This window comes from Anopheles merus, chromosome X, assembly GCF_017562075.2.
Source record: "Anopheles merus strain MAF chromosome X, AmerM5.1, whole genome shotgun sequence".
NCBI classification, from domain to species: Eukaryota; Metazoa; Arthropoda; class Insecta; order Diptera; family Culicidae; genus Anopheles; species Anopheles merus.
The window spans coordinates 20,025,900-20,048,232 of NC_054081.1; the positions used below are offsets into that span (position 1 = coordinate 20,025,900).

A 22,333-nucleotide genomic window follows, 5' to 3' on the forward strand; every position below is an offset into this window, starting at 1 on the left:
CGGGTCAGTTTGTAATGTGAACGGTATTATTCAACAATCACACGAGGTTTTTAGACTGCTCAGCTGTCACAAATAATGACAGTTGTTGAAATACAACTTGCAGGTTTTGAATAATGCTGTTCATATTGAAAACTGAGCCGGAAATAGTGTGATGATTTCAAATACATAAAAGTGCCTTAATCATACGCATAATTTTTATTGAAAAAAGATAATCAAAAACAATCACATTTGCTTTAGACACTACAATTTGCACCAAAACTTTGTTCTATATTAGGCTACAATCCATGACGGGCTTGTAGTTAAATCTTGTTAGTTGATTGGAAAACAGTTGGCACACGAATACATTTACAAGTTTATTACAGACAATTTTACAAGCGTCTCCGGGGGTTTAAGTGTTTTACAACTTTAAAGACTGTTTATATTTTTCCTAAAACATATTTTAGCTTTGCTATCTCATAAAAAGCATTATTTATTCGTATTTTAGTCGCAAAAAGAAATAGAATGTTTTGTATGGGATTTTTACACGTTCGTCCATCCAGAATATGGACACTGTAATCTTCTAATAATATATGGATAGTTTTCTGCATAAATAATTCGTCACCGTTTTCTCTATATTGTTAATAGTAAAGAAGAACTTCCACCAAAAACATATTTATGTTATGAAAGCCACCAAGGTTGAAGCTTTCAATTTTAACGTTATATCAACCGCAGAGAAAATACTAGTGGGAAAACCTTAAGAGAACGCTAGAAAATTACTCGTCAAATCGTATTGCAAGATTCTATTTGAGTAAAATAAATTATTGACCACGCTTGTACTGAAACTGAACAAACCTATTTATAGTCCTAAAAAGATTAACTATGAAATGTAAACGACTCTAATGAAAATATCCTACGACAGCATTTTGCATCTCCCAGCATACTGTAAATTTAGTACAAGGTTGGTGAGAGAAAAGACAACTCGCTCTTCTGAACGAGAAGCTAAAATCATTGAGCTATGCGTTAAATAATCTATTTGTGGCTTTTCAGTCTTAGTTTTTTGCCACCAACAGCATGAAGTGTTGAAGTCTAGTTCGTTTGTGAGTGTGATCGTGTGAGTGTGAAATCGTACCACGCAGTGTTTCGAGCGTTCCATTACAGCACGTGAGTTTTAATTGTTTTTTGTTGTGCAAACTATAGTTTGTAGCGTGACATATATGGGGTGAAGTGAAATATTATATGTTATATTATTATTATAACTAAATAATAATAATAATATTGGTTTGCAATGAAAAGAAACAATAATTACAGTAGTTATTGTGAATTAAAGTGAGAATGTATATAATTTTATAATAAGTCATTTAATAATCAATTTTATTGATATTAAATTAAGAACAGTGTAGGATTGTTTATTGGATTACTCCAGTGAAAAAACGTTATGATGCAAAGATATATGTCCTCCTTTTACTACAATTGATTGGTTGAGTATCATAGACATGTTGAAGATGCTAAAAACAACATAGTTTCTTATCATAGAGTTTAGCGACAGGCATTACAAAAACAGTGTTAGGTAATCGAACAGCTAATAAACTGTTTTATGTAGGCGCTTGTAAATACACCTGTTTATATTGTTTGGTAATCATTCAAAATGTCTAAAATTATCTAGCTAAGTAATGCAACATTAGACACATAACTATAAACTATAAGCTGCGTTGATTCGCTACTTTCCTGCGTTCTATCTTTTTGCTCTTAAGTTTTAATACTATTTTAAATCAAATATTCAATCCTTAACGAACTGATTTCAAGGACAAAAGGGCACTTGAAAGAAACTGATATATTCTTTGTTTGTTGTGATAGTCAACGCCATATATATATATAAATAATATATATATAATATATATATATATATAATATATAAAGCATATATAATACAATATATAGATATATATATATATATATATATATATAATATATATATATATATATATATATATATAATATATATATACATATATAACCGGTCTCATGGTACAGTCGGCAACTCGTACGACTTAACAACATGCCCGTCATGGGTTCAAGCACCAAATAGACCGTGCCGCCATATGTAGGACTGACTATCCTGCTATGGGGAAATCAATAAGTCACTGAAAGCCAACCCCACAAGTGTGTTGGCAGGCCTTGACCGGCATCGATTGTTGAGCCAAAGAAGAAGAAGAAGAGCAGATATATATATTGATATATATATATATATATATATATATATATCTATATATAATATAATATATATATATATATATAGCTATATATATATATATATATATATATTATATATATATAATATATATATATTTTATATATATATATTCTATATGTATATGTATTGTATATATGTATATGTATATATATATATATAAATATATATATATATATATATATATATATATATATATATATATATATATATATATATATATATATATATATAGATATATATATATATACATCTATATATACATATATATATCGAAAGCATCGCCAATGAAATAACATTTGCCCGTTTAATTTGATGAATATAGTTTAACTTCATGAGTTTACGCATGCTCTGTACTCCTTTTCCAATGCAAATTGTATTGCAATTGTATTTTTAGCGATTGCATTTTTATTCAACAAAGCATCAAGCTCAACAAAATAGTGAGTTTCAGATGATACAAACAAACTTCCAATCGGTTTAATGATTCAGTAAAGCATTAGCATGTATATTAATTAGGGAGTGGAAACCATTTCTTACAGAAAATTTGAGTCTGCGCGTAACGTGAATAACCAAAGCATGATAACGGGTGATTTTGACACGATCTCTAGTTGATCGAGTAAGAAGTTTGTAGAAGACGCACACAACATTAAAAGCAAAAAACCGCTTGAGTTTTTTCTGTGAAAATTTTACTAGCGCGTTGGTCCAAAAATAGATTAGTTTACCTCTGCTTTTCAATGCAAACAATTCAAATAACAAAGGAATATGAAATTGACGTTTCATCTTACCAAACATGCATTTGAGGTTGATTGATCATTAATTCGTGAATTATTATCCCAACATTTTTTTACATTTCATGTATTTTCAACAAATTGTATTTCAAACTTCAAGTTCACTTATACAAACCCCCATTACAGACCACTGTACAAACCAATGATGTTCACCAGTACAAACGACTAACCATAACTTTGTGCATACAGCGGGATTCATGATGTCCCGCATGTACATAAACATTGAAACTGTTATTTAATTTTGTATGAATAAGTGTTAAGAACCATCAAAATAATCTATTCGAGAAATATTTTATTTGCATTGGCTCCAGTGTAAGGACTATAAGGGTCAAATTTCAGACGTTTTCGTAAAAAAAAATATTTTGATGCCATACCGGTTTGTCAAATATTTTTCCATCATATCAATGCTGCAGAAATAGTTTGATGGTATTTCTTCTTTTAATTTGATTACTTCAACCCACATAAATTGCTAATGATCAAAGCATAAATGAATCACTTTCATGAAATAGCTCAAAGCGTTTTTATTTAATTCTACTAAGAACGGCCTAGTTTGTCGTATCAGTAAATAATGTTGATAATAATAATAATAATAATAATAATAATAATAATAATAATAATAATAATTATGCTAATACAAGATGAACACTAAGCTATATTGCCAAACAATAAAAAGAAAAATCTCGTATTGAAACATTCTGTCGCGTTATGAAGCGCTACGTTGTGGAAAAATTTAGCAATTGCATAGAAATACGTTTAGCAACGAGAGCGTGGTTGCTATACACTACATCTTCAAAGTTTACATCCTTTTTCTCTTCTTCGTTGCAATGGTCTGTTCTGTTATCATTTTTTAAGCAAGGTTTTGATTGTTTCCTAAGAATTTGACAGTTTGGTGTACGAAAAAATATATTTTCTCTTATCAATACAGTTTGAACTTGTGTTATAGCTTCTTCCATATAATTATTTTAATGATACTGGTTAAGAACTAGTACAAATCCTATAGGTATGTTAATTTTGGTCGTTCGGTTATTTTTGGGTCGCATCGGTGATAAAACTTAATAACATGACGGTTATAGGTTAGCCTCGTCATGTCACGAAAAAAGCTCTCACAGCTGCTGTTGATGCCATGAAGGCTAGCTTGGTCCCACCGGTAATACAGGAGGTTCGGGATGGCTTTGCTGGAATCACCACGGCCCATTCGGCAACGTTGCAACATAGCAATCAATTGCTCCCAGATGCACTACCAAACGGAAAAAGACGAAGATTATTTCGTGATGCAGTTGCATCCTCAGATGCCGTGTTTGTTGACAGTGCAGCAATCTCAAACGCCACAAATATCAACAACACTCTCCGGATCGTTCGTCCTTCACTACCACCAATAATTACAGGTACTAATACAACCTCCGCTTCAATACTAACTGTTTCACAGACACCAAGATCCCATTATTTGTGGCTGCATCTTGCAAGGTTGACTGCGTCCGTCATCATAGAACAAGTTGTCTCGTTGGTGTGTTTGCAGTTGGACACTGCAGACGTGATTGCATTTAGTCTGCTAAAAGCAGGAACGGTTCCTAGCCCATTGAGTGCTGTATTGTTCAAGGTCAGAATCCCTGCTGCCCTTCGTAGTAAGGCACTTAACACAGCCTCCGCCGCGATCTCTATATTCACGCACACAACACACGAACACTTACACACCAGTACCGCAACAACCCCGTACTCAGCAGACACCGGCACCCCTACAGCCTCGCACTCAACACACACCGGTACCACAGCAGCCTCGTTCCCAAAACAATAATTCCCATAATAATTCCTACTCACCTGTACATATCCATGACCCGCACCAACACAAACCGAACAATCACCCACTCTTCCGTCCACGTCACTTTCAAAACGACTTCAAACTTCCCTGGCTCAATTTTTTTCCGAAGTAACCGCACTACAGCAGCGCAGCCACATGTTGCGCACACGGCTCGAGCAAATCCTTCGACAACAAACACAATACACTCACCTTCTACGATAAGCTCGCTCAATTGCTACCCCTCAGCACCAACTAACACTTCCATGCAACAATCACCCATTGATAGAGCGGCTTGTATCACTGTGTACTATCAGATTGTGCGCGGCTTGCGTTCTACAGGCGATGAGTTCCGTTTATCGGTTCTTGAGACGGAATACGATGTTTTGGTAATCATGAATCCTGCCCGCTGTGCAAAGCGACGGAAGAAATCATGGAGTTCTGAGAATTTTATTATGCCTTCCTTTTCTCTCCAACGGCATATTTGTCGAGCAGCTCGTCGAGCTGCCCGTCCCTGGCTCCGCCTCATTCCCCTCGCCTGAGCGCGCTGTCGAAGGTTTGGATGTGTTGGTGCGTCAGACGGCCAATTGCTGTCAGCCCTCGTCCGTGCTTTTTCCCCCCATAGCGCTATCTCTTTCTCGCGTGTGGACAATGCTCATGAGTTGCTGTGGCGCCTAAAAATGTCGTTAACAAACATTGCGGCGATGAAGTTGCATTTTCACAAATCAAACTAAAAAAGCGGAATGAGTTCAATTGCTGCAATGTAAAAATGACTACGGAATCGCTAGCTCACGCTGGAGGGTTTGCTGTGCAACGCGCAGAACCCTTATTTGCATTAACACGTTCAGCCCGGCGCTGATTTTCATCAACTTTCCTTTCCGCTGGTATCTAGAACGCAAGCTGATTGTGAAACCGGCATACTGGAAAGTTCACTGGCAGTCCCTGGGGCCTGCCATCAAACTGAACGTGTTAAGCATTAAGCATAACTTTGTTACACTAAGCTTTTTTGCTTTCGTATGGTGTAGATTACACCGATATGCTGAGCCGTCTGCGCATGGGTGTGAGTGTTAGTGTGTGTGCAAACTGTCGCCGAATGTATGCTCTTCAGAAATTTATGATCCTCGAAAGGAAGGAGTTCATGAAAGGCTGAAAGACGAGTTGAAGCCCCTGTAATGGTAACTGATGACCGGGGAGGGGTACTGACACACAGCTGTTGGGAGATTTAACAGTATATCTAAACACAGGCCCTACATTTATTGCCGGCATGAGGGGGAGGGGGGGGGGGCAAATGGTTCTCCCGCCACAGGCCCCAACGACCATCTTTCCGCGGGCCCTTGTCGCTAATACTTTGTCCACTTGTAAACATACGCCATACTACATACTAGAGATCTTCGGCGACCACCTAGTCCGTCCACCGTTAGATCCGCCGCTGGTTCATGAAGGTGTTTTTTTGTTGAGAAGGTGCATCCTTCCTCCTGCCTGCTGCGTATGCACCGGACAGCAGACAGTGTGGCAGTATGCAAGTTGCACGCTGGATATGAGCGGTCCCGCAGCACCGCCGTTATTCCTCACATCTGCATGCTCGTCGTGGGTTCTAACCGCGTATGAACCGTCCGCCGTAGCAAGGGCTGACTATCCGGCTACGTGTACGTCAAGTCCTGAAAAGGCCAACATGATCGCGTAAGCCGTAATGACAAGAATAATAATAAGAAAAAGAACTTTGAAGCGCCATCCGTACCGGGAAGAGTTTGTTATGACTTTATTGCTGCCGGGTCTATCGCCGTGGCGCAACAAATGCACGGAATACACTTGAACAAAGGACATAAACCTACCGAGCCTTACCCATTCCAAGGCAGTGCCGGTCGCACGGCGTCATAATACCGACTCTAAGTCAACAAGCCGCGAGATTCTGGACGGACAGGTGCAGCACCATACGCCCACCGTAATAAACCAATCCAGAATCCTCTTTTGTATGAGTTCAATTCAAGTTTTGATTCCACTTGCGTCCGCTAGCTGAATGGAAATAAATGTGCTACATATCACATGCACGATTGCTTCGATCGTGTGTCTTTTTAATACCCCCAACAGCAGAACCGATCGCAAAGATCGTGGTGTCAATCCGATAGTTGTGTTGTCTCTCAGGTAGCGAAATCGAAAATGCATGGACTTTGTAGCCGCAGTGGATGAAAATGTACGCATCAGAATCAATAGTTTTGGGGTTTCCACACACCACACACACACAACACACACAACAAGCACACACACACACACACACACCACACACACCAACCACACACACACACACACACCACACACACACACACACACCACACAACACACAAACACACACACACCACACACACAACACACACACACACACACACACAAACACACACACACACACACACACACACACACACACACACATACACACACACACACACACACACACACACACACACACACACACGCGCACGCACGCGAGCCCACACGTACGCACGCACACATGCACACACGCACACATGCACCATGCACGTACGCGTGCACGGCAGGCACGCACCCGCGAAAGCGCGAACGCAAGCACGCACTCCCCCCCCCCCCCCCCTCTCACGGCATGTTCGATTACGGCTACCGTATCGGTAGAACGGCTGGTTCAGCTTTCTTAATCGCATCCTCATCCAAAGCGCCGGGCGGGGTGGGGGATCGCGACATGATAGAGTAACGGTCACTTTCCTCGCGCTGTGTGTGTGTGGTGTTGCGACCCGAAAACTCGTGACAGATTTCTGCACATTAAAAAAAAGTTATTTTCTTTTCATTATACACTGTGCTACATGATGCTTAGAAGGTCGTTAAAGCATCTAACATGTTCAAATAAAAAATATTAGATTAGTGTTAGACGTTCTCCTACGCTTGTTTTAAATAGGCTTCTTCACCCTCAATTGGCAGGGGCATCGAATGGTCTCATCAGCAGCGGCGCGAAATAAAATAAACCATCAATACACCGATAATACTTTGAATCCCAATCCAGCTTCTCCCACAGCGTCCAAGGTCACACACTAATTAATAAATGCTAACACCCACCAATAACAATACACAACCGCAATGCACATACATGAATCAACGCATACACCACAACACCCAATCAGCTGGCGGCGGAAGGCACGGGCTGAAGCGCAAGTAAGGCAAGGCAGGGTGAGGGAGGGAGAGAAGAAGCGGACGAGAAAAATGGGCGCCAATAATTTAAATTTTTGACCGTTTTTTTGCTCCGCCGCCATAAATAGTTCATCCATTTCGCCAACAGATGGCGCTAACCCTGCGCAGGCCTGCGCAGGAATCGCTGAAGTCCCGCGCGGGAGACCAGTCAAAATCTGCGCTGGCCAGCGCAGGCTTTGGTACATTTCCTGCGCAGGAAACTGCTCGAATTTGAGTAGCGGGTGGCTTGATCCGTGTTTTCCACCGCTCTATTGCTAGGAAATGAGTATCGGTTTACTAATGCGACCGAGATGCCACCAAACAGCTCTCAACTCTCGTGGGGTGGTGTTTCCCGCTGCGCAAAGCGATCGAAAACTTCTCAACCTCTCGCTCAATGTTGCTAGAGAGCAAGAACTAATAATGATAAAGCGAGGTGAAAAGATGTGGAGAGGGGAAGGAGGGGAGATAGAGAAGTGATATATATCTATATATTATATATATATATATATTATATATATATATATATATATATATAATATATATTATATATATATATATATATTATATATATATAATATATATATATAGATTATATATATATATATATATATATATATATTATATATATAATATATATATATATAATCATATATATTTAATATATAATATATATATATATATGCATCTATAATACATATATATATCGAAAGCATCGCCAATGAAATAACATTTGCTCGTTTGATTTGATGAATATAGTTTAACTTCATGAGTTTACGCATGCTCTGTACTCCTTTTCCAATGCAAATTGTATTGCAATTGTATTTTAGCGATTGCATTTTTATTCAACAAAGCATCAAGCTCAACAAAATAGTGAGTTTCAGATGATACAAACAAACTTCCAATCGGTTTAATGATTCAGTAAAGCATTAGCATGTATATTAATTAGGGAGTGGAAACCATTTCTTACAGAAAAATTTGAGTCTGCGCGTAACGTGAATAACCAAAGCATGATAACGGGTGATTTTGACACGATCTCTAGTTGATCGAGTAAGAAGTTTGTAGAAGACGCACACAACATTAAAAGCAAAAAACCGCTTGAGTTTTTTCTGTGAAAATTTTACTAAGCGCGTTGGTCCAAAAATAGATTAGTTTACCTCTGCTTTTCAATGCAAACAATTCAAATAACAAAGGAATATGAAATTGACGTTTCATCTTACCAAACATGCATTTGAGGTTGATTGATCAGTTAATTCGTGAATTATTATCCCAACATTTTTTTACATTTCATGTATTTTCAACAAATTGTATTTCAAACTTCAAGTTCACTTATACAAACCCCATTACAGACCACTGTACAAGCCAATGATGTTCACCAGTACAAACGACTAACCATAACTTTGTGCATACAGCGGGATTCATGATGTCCCGCATGTACATAAACATTGAAACTGTTATTTAATTTTGTATGAATAAGTGTTAAGAACCATCAAAATAATCTATTCGAGAAATATTTTATTTGCATGGCTCCAGTGTAAGGACTATAAGGGTCAAATTTCAGACGTTTTCGTAAAAAAAAATATTTTGATGCCATACCGGTTGTCAAATATTTTCCATCATTCAATGCTGTAGAAATAGTTTGATGGTATTTCTCTTTTAATTTGATTACTTCAACCCACATAAATTGCTAATGATCAAAGCATAAATGAATCACTTTCATGAAATAGCTCAAAGCGTTTTTATTTAATTCTACTAAGAACGGCCTAGTTTGTCGTATCAGTAAATAATGTTGATAATAATAATAATAATAATAATAATAATAATAATAATAATAATAATAATAATAATAATAATATTAGCTAACAAGATGAACACTAAGCTATATTGCCAAACAATAAAAAGAAAAATCTCGTATTGAAACATTCTGTCGCGTTATGAAGCGCTACGTTGTGGAAAATTTAGCAATTGCATAGAAATACGTTTAGCAACGAGAGCGTGGTTGCTATACTACATCTTCAAAGTTTACATCCTTTTTCTCTTCTTCGTTGCAATGGTCTGTTCTGTTATCATTTTTTAAGCAAGGTTTTGATTGTTTCCTAAGAATTTGACAGTTTGGTGTACGAAAAATATATTTTTCTTATCAATACAGTTTGAACTTGTGTTATAGCTTCTTCCATATAATTATTTAATGATAACTGGTTAAGAACTAGTACAAATCCTATAGGTATGTAATTTTGGTCGTTCGGTTATTTTGGGTCGCATCGGTGATAAAACTTAATAACATGACGGTTATAGGTTAGCCTCGTCATGTCACGAAAAAAGCTCTCACAGCTGCTGTTGATGCCATGAAGGCTAGCTTGGTCCCACCGGTAATACAGGAGATTCGGGATGGCTTTGCCGGAATCACCACGGCCCATTCGGCAACGTTGCAACATAGCAATCAATTGCTCCCAGATGCACTACCAAACGGAAAAAGACGAAGATTATTTCGTGATGCAGTTGCATCCTCAGATGCCGTGTTTGTTGACAGTGCAGCAATCTCAAACGCCACAAATACCAACAACACTCTCCGGATCGTTCGTCCTTCACTACCACCATAATTACAGGTACTAATACAACCTCCGCTTCAATACTAACTGTTTCACAGACACCAAGAACCCATTATTTGTGGCTGCATCTTGCAAGGTTGACTGCGTCCGTCATCATAGAACAAGTTGTCTCGTTGGTGTGTTTGCAGTTGGACACTGCAGACGTGATTGCATTTAGTCTGCTAAAAGCAGGAACGGTTCCTAGCCCATTGAGTGCTGTATTGTTCAAGCCCGCTGCGCAAATTCGAGCAGTTTCCAGCGCTGAAATTGTACCAAATTCTGCGCTGGCCAGCGCAGATTTTGGCTGGTCTCCCGCGCTGGACTTCAGCGATTCCTGCGCTGGGTCGAGCAAGTTTAGCGCCATCTGTTGGCGAAATCAACGAACTATTTATGGCGGCGGAGCAAAAAAAACGGTCAAAAAATTTAAAAATATTGCGCCCTTTTCTCGTCCGCTTCTTCTCCCTCCCTCGCCCTGCCTTGCCTTACTTGCGCTTCTGCCCGTGCCTTCCGCCACCAGCTGATTGGCTGTTGCGGTGTATGCGTTGATACTCATATGTGCATTGCGGTTGTGTATTGTTATTGGTGGGTGTTAGCATTTATTAATTTGTGTATGACCTTGAGGCGCTGTGGGAGAAGCTGGATTGGGATTCAAAGTGTTATCGGTGTATTGATGGTTTATTTTATTTCGTGCCGCTGCTGATGAGACCATTCGATGCCCTGCCAATTGAGGGTGAAGAAGCCTATTTAAAACAAGCGTAGGAGAACGTCTAACACTAATCTAATATTTTTTAATTTGAACATGTTTGATGCTTCAACGACCTTCTAAGCATCATGTAGCACAATGTATAGTGGCTATAATTTTTTTTTTTATTGTGCCGAAATCTGTCTCGAGTTTTGGGTCTCGTTACAAACACACACACAGCGCGGGGAAAGTGACCGTTCACTCTATCATGTCGCGATCCCCACCCCGCCCGGCGCTAGGGATGAGGATGCGCTACAAGAAACCTGAACCAGCCGTTCTACCAAGAAGGTAGCCGTAATTGATCATGCGTGGAGGGGGGGGGGGGTGGTCTAGTGGGGGGTGGGGGGGGGGGAGTGCGTGCTTGCGCGACTTCGTGGGTGCGTGCTCGCGAGCGCGCTTTCGTGGGTGCGTGCTGGCGTGCGCGCTTTCATGCTCGCGGGCGCGAGTACGTGCGCGTGTGTGTGCGTGCGTGCTGGCGTACGCGCGTTCATGCATGTGCGCGCGCGCGTATGTGTGTGTGTGTTTATGTGTGTGCGAGTTTGCGCGCGCGTATTTGTGTGTGAGTTTGCGCGCGCGTGTTTGTGTGTGAGTTTGCGCGCGCGTGTTTGGGTGTTTGTGTGCGTGCGTTTGGAAACCTCAAAACTATTTGATTCTGATGCGTACATTTTCATCCGCTGCGGCTACAAAGTCCATGCATTTTCGATCTCGCTACCTGAGAGACAACACAACCATTGGCATTGGCATCTTTGCGATCGGCTCTGCTGTTGGGGGTATTAAAAAGACACACGATCTAAGCAAACGTGCGTGTGATATATTGCACATTTATTTCTAATTCAGCTAGCGGACGCAACTAGAAACAAAACTTGAATTGAATTCATACAAAAGAGGATTCTGGATTTGTTTATTACGGTGCGCATATGGTGCTGCACCAGTCCGTCCAGAATCGGGCGTCTTGTTGGCTTGTCGGTATCGTGACGCCGATTGACCAGCAATGCCTTGGAATGAGTTCGGATCGGTAGGTTCATGTTTTGGTCGAGTGCATTCCGTGCATTTGTCGCGTCACAGCGGTAGCCCGGCAGCAAAAAAGTCAAGACAAACTCTTCCCCAGGTGTGAACTGCTATGCTAAGTTCTTCTTATTATTATTATTATGTTGGGGTAATAGCCTATGCGATCATGCCGGCCATTTCAGGACTTGAATACCACGTAGCCGGATAGTAAGCCTTTGCTACGGCGGACGGTTCATACGCGGTTAGAACTAGTGTTGGGTAAAGTAGCACAATTAAGTGTGCTGTGCGCACACGCACATTGCCTTTAGTGTGCTGTGCGCACTGTGCGCACAGTGCGCACTTGGAACCAGTGCGGAAGTGCTAGCACAGTGCTAGCACTTTCGCACAGTGCGCTCTCTGAGCACAGTGCGAAAGTGGTAGCACAGTGCTAGCACTTTCGCACAGTGCGCTCTCTGAGCACAGTGCGGAAGTGCTAGCACAGTGCTAGCACTTTCGCACAGTGCGCTCTCTGAGCACAGTGCGGAAGTGGTAGCACAGTGTTAGCACTTTCGCACAGTGCGCTCTCTGAGCACAGTGCGGAAGTGCTAGCACAGTGCTAGCACTTTCGCACAGTGCGCTCTCTGAGCACAGTGCGGAAGTGCTAGCACAGTGCTAGCACTTTCGCACAGTGCGCTCTCTGAGCACAGTGCGGAAGTGGTAGCACAGTGTTAGCACATTCGCACAGTGCGCTCTCTGAGCACAGTGCGGAAGTGCTAGCACAGTGCTAGCACTTTCGCACAGTGCGCTCTCTGAGCACAGTGCGGAAGTGCTAGCACAGTGCTAGCACTTTCGCACAGTGCGCTCTCTGAGCACAGTGCGGAAGTGGTAGCACAGTGTTAGCACTTTCGCACAGTGCGCTCTCTGAGCACAGTGCGGAAGTGCTAGCACAGTGCTAGCACTTTCGCACAGTGCGCTCTCTGAGCACAGTGCGGAAGTGCTAGCACAGTGTTAGCACTTTCGCACAGTGCGCTCTCTGAGCACAGTGCGGAAGTGCTAGCACTGTGCTAGCACTTTCGCACTGTGCTCAGAGAGCGCACTGTGCGAAAATGCTAGCACTGTGCTAGCACTGTGCTAGCACTTTCGCACTGTGCTCAGAGAGCGCACTGTGCGAAAGTGCTAGCACTGTGCGGAAGTGCTAGTACTGTGCTAGCACTGTGCGAAAGTGCTAGCACTGTGGTAGCACTTAAGGCACTGTGCTGTGCTGTGCGCACAGTATGGTGTGCTGTGCGCACAGTGCGCACAGCAGCACTTTACCCAACACTAGTTAGAACCCATGACGGGCATGCTGTTAAGATGTGCGGAATGATGGCGTTGCCGCGGGACCGCTCCTATCCAGCGGGCAACTTGCATTCTGCCACACTGTCTCCTGCTCGATGCATACGCTGCAGGCAGGGGGAAGGATGCACCTCCACGATAGAAAAAAACACCGTCATGAACCAGCGGTGGATCTAACGGTAGGCGGACTAGGCGGTCGCCGAAGATTTTAGTCTGTAGTATGTCGTATGTCTACAAGTGGACAGAGTATTAGCGACAAGGGCCCCCGGAAAGATGGTCGTTGGTTCCCCGTGGCTAGAGAAGTATAATGTTCAATCCATCCATCCCCCCTCCATCCGCCTGCAATTTAAGTATAATTTTCAATTTATCTCCCAACAGCTGTGTGCCAGTACCCCCTCCTCCCGGTCATCAGTTACCATTTACAGGGGCCTCAATTCGTTTTTTCCGCCTTTCATGAACACCTTTCTTTCTTTGACCTATGGATCATAACATTCCGGAAGAGCATACATTCGGCGACAGTTTTTGCATACACACGCACACTCACAACCATGCGCAGGATGCTTAGCATATCTATGTAATCGGGTAACAGTTTTTGCAACAGGCGAAAGCAAAATCTTAGTGTTATGCTTAATGCTTAGCACGTTCAGTTCGATGGCAGGCCCCAGGGACTGCCAGTGAACTTTCCAGTATGCCGATTTCACAATCAGCTTGCGTTCTAGATGCCGGCGGAACGGTAAGCTCATGAAAATCAGCGCCGGACTGAACGTGTTAATGCGGATTAGGATTCTGCGCGTTGCACAGCAAACCCTCCTGCGTAAACTAGCGATTCCTTAGCCATTTTTATATTGCAGTGTTTGAACTCATTGCGATTTTTGGTTTGATTTGTGAAAATGCAACTTCATCGCCGCAATGTTTGTTAACGGCATTTTTAAGCGCCACAACAGCTCGCGAGCATTGACCACACGCGAGAAAGAGATGGCGCTATGGAGGGAAAAGCACGGACGACGACTGACAGCGATTGGCCGTCTGATGCACCAACACATCCAAACCTACGGCAGCGCGTTCAGGCGAGGGGTACGAGGCGGAGCCAGGGACGGGTAGCTCGACGAGCTGCTTGACAAATTTGCCGTTGGAGAGAAAAGGAAGGCATGATAAAATTCTCAGAACGCCATAACGCCTTCCGTCGCTTTGCGCAGCGGGAGGTCAGAATCCCTGCTGCCCTTCGTAGTAAGGCACTTAACACAGCCTCCGCCGCGATCTCTATATTCACGCACACAACACACGAACACTTACACACCGGTATCGCAACAACCCCGTACTCAGCAGACACCGGCACCCCTACAGCCTCGCACTCAACACACACCGGTACCACAGCAGCCTCGTTCCCAAAACAATAATTCCCATAATAATTCCTACTCACCTGTACATATCCATGAACCCGCACCAACACAAACCGAACAATCACCCACTCTTCCGTCCACGTCACTTTCAAAACGACTTCAAACTTCCCTGGCTCAATTTTTTCCGAAGTAACCGCACTACAGCAGCGCAGCCACATGTTGCGCACACGGCTCGAGCAAATCCTTCGACAACAAACACAATACACTCACCTTCTACGATAAGCTCGCTCAATTGCTACCCCTCAGCACCAACTAACACTTCCATGCAACAAGCACCCATTGATAGAGCGGCTTGTATCACTGTGTACTATCAGATTGTGCGCGGCTTGCGTTCTACAGGCGATGAGTTCCGTTTATCGGTTCTTGAGACGGAATACGATGTTTTGGTAATCACTGAATCCTGCCCGCTGTGCAAAGCGACGGAAGAAATCATGGAGTTCTGAGAATTTTATTATGCCTTCCTTTTCTCTCCAACGGCATATTTGTCGAGCAGCTCGTCGAGCTGCCCGTCCCTGGCTCCGCCTCATTCCCCTCGCCTGAGCGCGCTGTCGAAGGTTTGGATGTGTTGGTGCGTCAGACGGCCAATTGCTGTCAGCCCTCGTCCGTGCTTTTTCCCCCCATAGCGCTATCTCTTTCTCGCGTGTGGACAATGCTCATGAGTTGCTGTGGCGCCTAAAAATGTCGTTAACAAACATTGCGGCGATGAAGTTGCATTTTCACAAATCAAACTAAAAAAGCGGAATGAGTTCAATTGCTGCAATGTAAAAATGACTACGGAATCGCTAGCTCACGCTGGAGGGTTTGCTGTGCAACGCGCAGAACCCTTATTTGCATTAACACGTTCAGCCCGGCGCTGATTTCATCAACTTTCCTTTCCGCTGGTATCTAGAACGCAAGCTGATTGTGAAACCGGCATACTGGAAAGTTCACTGGCAGTCCCTGGGGCCTGCCATCAAACTGAACGTGTTAAGCATTAAGCATAACTTTGTTACACTAAGCTTTTTTGCTTTCGTATGGTGTGGATTACACCGATATGCTGAGCCGTCTGCGCATGGGTGTGAGTGTTAGTGTGTGTGCAAAACTGTCGCCGAATGTATGCTCTTCAGAAATTGTATGATCCATCGGAAAGGAAGGAGTTCATGAAAGGCTGAAAGACGAGTTGAAGCCCCTGTAAATGGTAACTGATGACCGGGGGAGGGGTACTGACACACAGCTGTTGGGAGATTTAACAGTATATCTAAACACAGGCCCTACAATTATTGCCGGCATGAGGGGGGAGGGGGGGGGGCAAATGGTTCTCCCGCCACAGGGCCCCAACGACCATCTTTCCGCGGGCCCTTGTCGCTAATACTTTGTCCACTTGTAAACATACGCCATACTACATACTAGAGATCTTCGGCGACCACCTAGTCCGTCCACCGTTAGATCCGCCGCTGGTTCATGAAGGTGTTTTTTTGTTGAGAAGGTGCATCCTTCCTCCTGCCTGCTGCGTATGCACCGGACAGCAGACAGTGTGGCAGTATGCAAGTTGCACGCTGGATATGAGCGGTCCCGCAGCACCGCCGTTATTCCTCACATCTGCATGCTCGTCGTGGGTTCTAACCGCGTATGAACCGTCCGCCGTAGCAAGGGCTGACTATCCGGCTACGTGTACGTCAAGTCCTGAAAAGGCCAACATGATCGCGTAAGCCGTAATGACAAGAATAATAATAAGAAAAAGAACTTTGAAGCGCCATCCGTACCGGGAAAGAGTTTGTTATGACTTTATTGCTGCCGGGTCTATCGCCGTGGCGCAACAAATGCACGGAATACACTTGAACAAAGGACATAAACCTACCGAGCCTTACCCATTCCAAGGCAGTGCCGGTCGCACGGCGTCATAATACCGACTCTAAGTCAACAAGCCGCGAGATTCTGGACGGACAGGTGCAGCACCATACGCCCACCGTAATAAACCAATCCAGAATCCTCTTTTGTATGAGTTCAATTCAAGTTTTGATTCCACTTGCGTCCGCTAGCTGAATTGGAAAGAAATGTGCTACATATCACATGCACGATTGCTTCGATCGTGTGTCTTTTTAATACCCCCAACAGCCGAACCGATCGCAAAGATCGTGGTGTCAATCCGATAGTTGTGTTGTCTCTCAGGTAGCGAAATCGAAAATGCATGGACTTTGTAGCCGCAGTGGATGAAAATGTACGCATCAGAATCAAATAGTTTTGGGGTTTCCACACGCACGCACACACACACACACACACACACACACACACACACACACACACACACACACACACACACACACACACACACCACACACAACAACACACACACACACACACACACACACACGCGCACGCACGCGAGCACACACGTACGCACGCACACATGCACACACGCACACATGCACACATGCACGTACGCGTGCACGCAGGCACGCACCCGCGAAAGCGCGAACGCAAGCACGCACTCCCCCCCCCCCCCTCTCGCTGCATGTTCGATTACGGCTACCGTATCGGTAGAACGGCTGGTTCAGCTTTCTTTAATCGCATCCTCATCCAAAGCGCCGGGCGGGGTGGGGGATCGCGACATGATAGAGTTAACGGTCACTTTCCTCGCGCTGTGTTTGTGTGTGTCAGAAAGAGATAAACACATACAGCGCGCTCCCCGCTGCGCAAAGCGATCGAAAACTTCTCTATCTCCCCTCCTTCCCCTCTTCCACATCTTTTCACCACGTTTTATCATTATTAGTTCTTGCTCGCTAGCAACATTGAGCGAAAGGTTGAGAAGTTTTCGATCGCTTTGCGCAGCGGGGAGCTATAACCCGAGCTCAAAAACTGCTCGATTTTGTTGTGTGGGTTGAGAGAGCGCGCTGTATGTGTTTATCACTTTCTGGCAAAAAAGCTCCGGTACCCGACCGTGTTGACGCAAAAATGATAGTGGCCGAAAAATAGTTCACTCTCACGTTCTCTTTCTCCCCTCCTTCCCATTTTCTTCATCCTTTCACCACGCCTTATCGTTATTAGTTCTTGCTCTCTAGCAACATTGAGCGAGAGGTTGAGAAGTTTTCGATCGCTTTGCGCAATGGGTAGCCACATTGAGCGAGTGGCTGACAAGTTTTCGATCGCTTTGCGCAGCGGGTCGCTTTCCGCCGAAACCGATCGAGAAAGCGAGCAGAAACGTCCGAAGAACCCGCTGGGCAATGTAGCTAGAGAGCAAGAACCAACCCGCTGCGCAAATTCGAGCAGTTTCCAGCGCAGGAAATGTACCAAAATTTGCGCTGGCCAGCGCAGATTTTGGCTCGATCCCCGCGCGGGACTTCAGCGATTCCTGCGCTGGGTCGAGCAAGTTTAGCGCCATCTGTTGGCGAAATGGACGAACTATTTGTGGCGGCGGAGCAAAAAAAAACGGGTAAAAAAATTTAAAAATATTGGCGCCCATTTTTTCGTCCGCTGCTTCTCCCTCCCTCACCCTGGCTTGCCTTACTTGCGCTTCTGCCTGTGCCTTCCTGCCGCCAGCTGATTTGGTGTTGTGGTGTATGCATTGATTCATGTATGTGCATTGCGGTTGTGTATTGTTATTGGTGGGTGTTAGCATTTATTAATTTGTGTATGACCTTGAGACGCTGTGGGAGAAGCTGGATTGGGATTCAAAATGTTATCGGTGTATTGATGGTTTATTTTATTTCGTGCCGCTGCTGATGAGACCATTCGATGCCCCTGCCAATTGAGGGTGAAGAAGCCTATTTAAAACAAGCGTAGGAGAACGTCTAACACTAATCTAATATTTTTTTTAATTTGAACATGTTAGATGCTTCAACGACCTTCTAAGCATTATGTAGCACAGTGGCCATAAAAATTTTTTTTTAAATATGCCGAAATCTGTCTCGAGTTTTCGGGTCTCGACACACACACACACAGCGCGGGGAAAGTGATCGTTCACTCTATCATGTCGCGATCCCCCACCCCGCCCGGCGCTTTGAATGAGGATGCGCTACAAGATAGCTGAACAAGCCGTTCTACCAACAAGGTAGCCGTGCTCGCTCGTGCGAGGAGGTCGGGGGGGTTCTGGTGGGGGGTGCGTGCTTGCGTTCGCGCTTGCGTGGGTGCGTGCTTGCGTTCGCGCTTTCGCGGGTGCGTGCCCGCGTGCACGCGTACGTGCATGTGTGCGTGCGTGTGTGTGTGTGCGTGCGTGCTCGCGGGCATGTGTGTGTGTGTATGTGTGTGTGAGAGAGTTTGTGCGCGCGTGTTTGTGTGATTGTGTGTGTGTGTGTGCGTTTGGAAACCCCAAAACTATTTGATTCTGATGCGTACATTTTCATCCGCTGCGGCTACAAAGTCCATGCATTTTCGATTTCGCTACCTGAGAGACAACACAACCATTGGCATTGGCATCTTTGCGATCGGCTCTGCTGTTGGGGGTATTAAAAAGACACACTGTAGCATCTAAGCAAACGTGCGTGTGATATGTCGCACATTTATTTCTAATTCAGCTAGCGGACGCAACTAGAAACAACATTTTGAATTGAATCCATACAAAAGAGGATTCTGGATTTGTTTATTATGGTGCGCGTATGGTGCTGCACATGTCCGTCCAGAATCTGGTGGCTTGTTGGTTTGGAGTAATTATCATGACGCCGATTGACCGGCAATGCCTTGGAATGGGTTCGGATCGGTAGGTTCATGTTTTGGTCGAGTGCATTCCGTGTATTTGTCTGTTACCGTGTCACAGCGGTAGCCCGGCAGCCACAAAGTCAAGACAAACTCTTACCCGGGTGTGGACTGCTATGCTAAGTTCTTTTTATTATTATTTTTATTATAACTATTATTATTATTATTTTTATTATTATTATTGTTATTATTATTATTATTTTTGACGTAATAGCCAACGCGATCATGCCGGCCTTTTCAGGACTTGAATACCACGTAGCCGGAGCCGGTGACTAATCCCTTGCTACGACGGACGGTTCATACGCGATTAGAACCCACGACGGGCATGCAGATGTGAGGAATGACGGCGGTGCCGCGGGACCGCTCCTATCCAGCGGGTAACTTGCATACTGCCACACTGTCTCCTGCCACATTGTCTGCTTCCCGATGCATACGCTGCAGGCAGGAGGAAGGATGCACTTCCACATTAAAAAAAAACACCGTCATGAACCAGCGGCGGATCTAACGGTAGGCGGACTAGGCGGTCACCGAAGATCTCTAGTCTGTAGTATGCCGTATGTCTACAAGTGGACAGAGTATTACAAGACAAGGGCCGCCGGAAAGATGGTCGTTGGGGCTCCGTGACTAGAGAACCATTTGCACCTCCCCTCCCCCCGATGGCGACAACAATTTTAGGGCCTATGACCGATGATCGTAGGGTCCTATGGCCACACCTCCCCCTCCCCCTCATCCGCTGGAAATTTAAGTATACTGTTCAATCTTCCAACAGCTGTGTGTCAGTACCCCCTCCTCCCGGTCATCAGCTACCATTTACAGGGGCCTCAACTCGTCTTTCCGCCTAGGGCGCCCCCGATTCCCTCTACTCCGCCACTGTCATGAACACCTTCCTTCGATCGATCATAACATTACGGAAGAAAGCACATTTGGCGAAAGTGTTGCACACACACGCACGCTCACACCCACGCGCAGACGGCTCAGGATATCTATGTAATCTACAGCATACGAAAGCAAAAGCTTAGGGTAACAAAGTTATGCTTAATGCTTAACACGTTCAGCACGATGACATGTCCCAGAGACTACCAATGAACTTTCCAGTATACCGGTTTCACAATCAGCTTGCGTTCTAGATGCCGGTGGAAAGGAAAGTTGATGAAAATCAGCGCCGGGCTGAACGTGTCAATGCGAATTAGAGTTCTGCGCGATGCACAACAAACCCTCCTGCGTGAGCTAGCGATTCCATAGTCATTTTTACGTGGCAGCTTTTGAACTCATTGCGCTTTTTTGGTTTGATTTGTGAAAATGCAACTTCATCGCCGCAATGTTTGTTAACTGCATTTTTAGGCACCACAACAGCTCGCGAACATTGACCACACGCGAGAAAGAGATGGCGCTATGGAGGGAAAAAGCACGGACGATGGCTGACAGCGATTGGCCGTCTGACGCACCAACACATCCAAACCTTCGACAGCGCGCTCAGGCGAGGGGTATGAGGCGGAGCCAGGGACGGGTAGCTCGAAACGCTGCTCGACAAATTTGCCGTTGGAGGGAAAAAGATGGCATGATAAAATTCTCCGAACGGCATGATTTCTTCCGTCGCTTTGCACAGCGGGTTTGCGGTATTTCGAGAGAGCGCGCTGTATGTGTTTATCTCTTTCTGACAAAAAAAGCTCCGGTACACGACCGTGATGGCGCAAAAATGATAGTGGCCGAAAAACAGTTCACACCCACGTTCTCTTTCTCCCCTCCTACCCCTCTTCCACATCTTTTCACCTCGCTTTATCATTATTGGTTCTTGCTCTCTAGCAACATTGAGCGAGAGGTTGAGAAGTTTTCGATCGCTTTGCGCAGCGGGTGCTTTGCGCAGCGGGATGTGTTCATCTCTTTCTGACAAAAAAGCCAAGGTGGATTTAACCGTAGAGTTGGCAACCAGATTTACACACGTAAGTTGGCAACCGGCATACCCGGGTATTCCACACGTTTTGATGCAAAAAATTTACGATTTTCATAGGTAAACAATGCTTTCTATATTTTAATGCTGTAACCAAGTAATGCAGACCATATATTCTCTTCTATTTCATTCATTCATTAAGTTTTTTCATTTTATTATTAAAATAATGGTCAAATTGAAATTTTGAATCGCTTGAATTTGACTCGAAAATAAGTACAATACGAAAAGAGGAAGATGAGAAACGTCATTCTCCATACAAAATGTATGAAATTCCCGGGTATGCTGGTTGCCAACTTACGTGGTAGAGTTAAACAAAAATCTAAATAAAATACTTACAGGCTGTTTAAAATTACAACTTTTCCACCAAAAAATCACATATTAAAAGTTGGGAGGCTGCGGAAAATTTCAGGTTGATAAAAGCAATGAATCAAAAGTTATTGCAGTTCGAAGTTGAAAAAAATACCCGGGTATCCGGTTGCCAACTTAAAGGTAAAAAATATCAGGCGGTGGACTCTAGTGCATTTTGACAATGCGTCACTTGACGTAAGGTCCCCAGAATTCAAACTTTGTTTACATTTATTAAATTTGTTCATATAGTTTATCTACCCCATTTTTTCGATAAAATATTCTTTAAAAATATATTATGGACTTTGCGAGCTCTACATGGTT

At 43.9% G+C, this 22,333-nt stretch overlaps 1 protein-coding gene across 6 annotated transcripts in view; it reads left to right on the forward strand.

Annotated features, from left to right (window-relative positions):
- Positions 1–950: 950 nt before the first annotated feature.
- Positions 951–22,333, forward strand: part of LOC121590121 (ubiquitin carboxyl-terminal hydrolase Usp2) — a 225,342-nt gene continuing 203,959 nt past the window's right edge. For all 6 annotated transcript variants that reach the window (XM_041909544.1, XM_041909536.1, XM_041909553.1 and 3 more), the window contains exon 1: positions 951–1,140. The gene's annotated coding sequence lies outside the window, so the exon portion shown is untranslated. The remainder of the gene's footprint in view (positions 1,141–22,333) is intronic.